Source organism: Grammomys surdaster, unplaced genomic scaffold (genome assembly GCF_004785775.1).
Source record: "Grammomys surdaster isolate TR1022 unplaced genomic scaffold, NIH_TR_1.0 125024, whole genome shotgun sequence".
NCBI classification, from domain to species: domain Eukaryota; kingdom Metazoa; phylum Chordata; class Mammalia; order Rodentia; family Muridae; genus Grammomys; species Grammomys surdaster.
The window spans coordinates 693,119-696,450 of record NW_021619940.1 but is presented as its reverse complement, the minus strand read 5'-3'; the positions used below and the strand labels follow the sequence as shown (position 1 = coordinate 696,450).

Sequence of the window (3,332 nt, the reverse complement as noted above, 5' to 3'; positions counted from 1 at the left end):
CTGTAAAGATGATAGCCACTTTCGGCTAAGAGTCGGCTCCCAACAGGGTCCCATAAGTTTGGGTATGCCCTGCCTTCATTTTCATGGAATTATAAAAAAAAAAAAAAGTCTTTAATTGCCTTAATTCTTTCCTGACCCAGTGACAACTGAGTAGAGTGTTGTTCATTTTCCATGAGTTTGTAAGATTTGTTATTTCTGTCATTGTCCAGCTTTAATCCATTGTGGTCTGATAGGATACAAGGTGTTATTTCATTCTTATCTGTTGAGGCGTGCTCCATAACTGACTTTTTAGTAAGTTTTGGAATAGGTAGTATGAGGTGCTTAGAAGAAATATTCTTTTGTGTTTTAATGAAACGCTCTTTAGATGTCTGTTAGGTCTGTTTGATTCATAACATCAGCTTTCTTATTTCTGTTTAGTTTGTATGTGGCCTGTCTATTGGGCAGAGTGAGGTTTTGAAGTCCCCATGGTGTTTGACGTGGGATTTAAGCTTTAGTAATGTAGGTTTTATGAATATGGATGTCCTTGTATTGGGACATAAATGTTGAAAATTGAAACATCATCTTGGTAGATATTTTTCTTGATGAATATGAAATGATCTTAGTCATCTCTTTTGATTAATGTTGGTTGAAATTCTTATTAGATATTATAATGGCTCTTTCAGCTTCTTTCTTGGGTCTGTTTGCACAAAAATCTTTTTGAAAGCCTTTATTCTGATGTAATGTCTATCTTTGTTGCTGAGCTGTATTTCTTTTTGTTTGTTTGGTTTGGAATTTTTGGGGGGTGGGGGGTTGGTGCATTCTCTATTGATACCTGATTATATAGACACAATGGAACACAATGGGTACATCCAGGCACATCTATTATGCAGTTCCTTCCTAGGAACTGGCAATTCTTTTAGAGAGGACAGAGATTACTGGAGTCCTTAATGTGCAAGAGGCTGATCAGAGATTGGGAGCCCTGAAGAACAAACATGGCCTCACTGTCAGGTGGTCTATAAGCTGGCCTTGGAGGCTATCTGTCAGCAACCTCATTAATCTCTAACTGGAAGGAAAGCATGAGGCATTCAAGACCAGTCTACGCTACAATGCATCATTAGAAAGAAAAAGGATTTTAAAAGGTGGTTGAGGCCACCACTCCTTTGTTCTTCATTGTTTTCTTCTGGTTCAGCTATCTTTAATGCCCAGACAGCTCCTACTAGCTTGACTACCCTGGATTACAATCTGCTGCTAATTCACCAAAACTCCCTTCCTCAATATTTGGCTTCGCATACATTGCTATTTTTGATGGCTTTACACATGACCCATCGGGAAGATGTAGAACAGAACGAGAAATGTTAGAATAGCTTCATTGCACATGGAGTGGTCATATGAAACAAGAGGTTAGATAACACAGTATCCCTCCATCACTGTGTGCAGTCAAAGAAGTGTTCTGACTATGATCTTGAGGACCAAGTAATGACTGAGAAGCACACCAGAGAGAGAATATCAAGTTTTCAGGATCTGACTATATTTTCTTAGATAAGAGAAAGCCAATGACCAGGAGTTTAGACCATTGTTTCATATCATTGAGAAACGTCCAAAACCATGTATTTTGGGTCTCTGGATGAGAGGCCAGTCCCTAAGAATTATTTCTTAGTACCCAGAAGGAATATTCCTATTGTTACTCAGCACACAAACAAAATATTGACATCATCATCTTCATAGGTATAATGTGTATCACAGTCATAACAGGAATAGGAATCAAAGCAGATTGACTTGGGTTGCCTTACAGCCCTGAGTTTGTCCAGTAGTTCTACACACAAAGCTGAGAAAAATCTCGACTTCAACATAATTCACTGCATTATAGGCCTCTACTGGAGCAGGCTACATTTCTGTGGTCAGCTGGCTCATATTGGTAGTGTGGATTGAAAGTCCTTCAGGGCATCCATGGAGATGTCATTGTCATACAAATTGATTGATACTGGTGAGCTGGGGACATTGGATCAGGGCAGGCAGAAGGATACTGAGGTGAAAGTCCTTCATCCTACAGTCTTCTAATTCCAGAATCTGCAGATTATCTGCAACACTCTCTAAGAAAACTTTTAGAGGCATGATATTCAAGTAAGTTAAAGTAGCACCTCTCAAGTACAGATGTTTAAGCTGACTGTAGTTCCAATGCTGGGCAAATGATTCCAAGTCTGAGAGAACTGGCACAGAGTGATCTTGAGGGACACCAATGGGACCTCCAGATACCTAAACAACTCTTCTATGTTGTCTGTGAGAAAATAGACATCATCAATAGTGAGATGCTGGAGACAGCTGAGTTTGGGGAACAGAGAAATGATCTTGGTGACATTCTGCTTCTCCTTGCATGTGAAAGTTCTTGTTACAAAGATGTGCACTAGCATGAGTTTGTGAAGATTTCTTATCTTGGCACAATTTTTGCCAGTTTGGACAGATTCCCCTCTGTATTAGTTCCAACTCCTTGATGAACTCTGACTGTAAAAATGTTAACACATTCCTGACCCTGGACACTTCTATTGCTCTGATCTCCAACTTCTCACAGGACAGATACAGGAAATCCTTTCTCTCCTTTGCCCACTGCAATAACTGTGTTTGCTGTTCATCTTCATGCAGAGAAGACTTAAGGAAATGTCACTGAACACCCTCAAACACTGCTTCCTTGTCTATCTTGAGTGGTCCTCCACTACTTGCTCCTCAAGCATTGTTTCTACAGAGTAGTCTCTACCCTCTCTTCCATCCTGCATATCTGAGAAAGCACCATGTCCATTCAGGTCATCCATTTGAATCCTACACATCCTGGGGTGATATTTCCATTTCAGCCATGGGTCTACTCCATCCAGTATAGCTCAAAATTCTGAAACTTGGGTTTATTAATCAGTAACCCAACATGAAGGAACAAGTAGGACCAGTATTCCACAAGGATCTTAATCATCTTTGGGTTTCTTTGAGTGTCAGCCTCCTTAAACAGTGGTGGGAAGAACACCCTTGAAAGATACTAGAGAACAGAGTTGGTCAATACCTCTTTCCTCACCAGGCTCTGTGAAGCCAGCTTCTGAAGTACAGGTGGGGCACAGAAGACCATTCTGATGGATCTTTAGGGAGATGATCCAGGTAGCACACAGGGGACAGACTCCAGGGATCTGAGTGTCTTCACTTCTGGGCTGTATTTCTTATATGCAACAATATAATGAATTCTGTTAATTATCCACTCTGTTAACCTGGTGGGGGGTGTGGGGGGGTTGAGTCCATTGATGAGAGATATTAATGACCAATGAATGTTAATTCTTGTTAATTTAATGGGGGGTGTGTGTGCGTGTGTGTGTTGGTTT

At 40.5% G+C, this 3,332-nt stretch overlaps 1 pseudogene; it reads right to left on the bottom strand.

Annotated features, from left to right (window-relative positions):
- Window positions 1-1,664: 1,664 nt before the first annotated feature.
- Window positions 1,665-3,085, bottom strand: LOC114636886 (annotated as a pseudogene).
- Window positions 3,086-3,332: the final 247 nt, after the last annotated feature.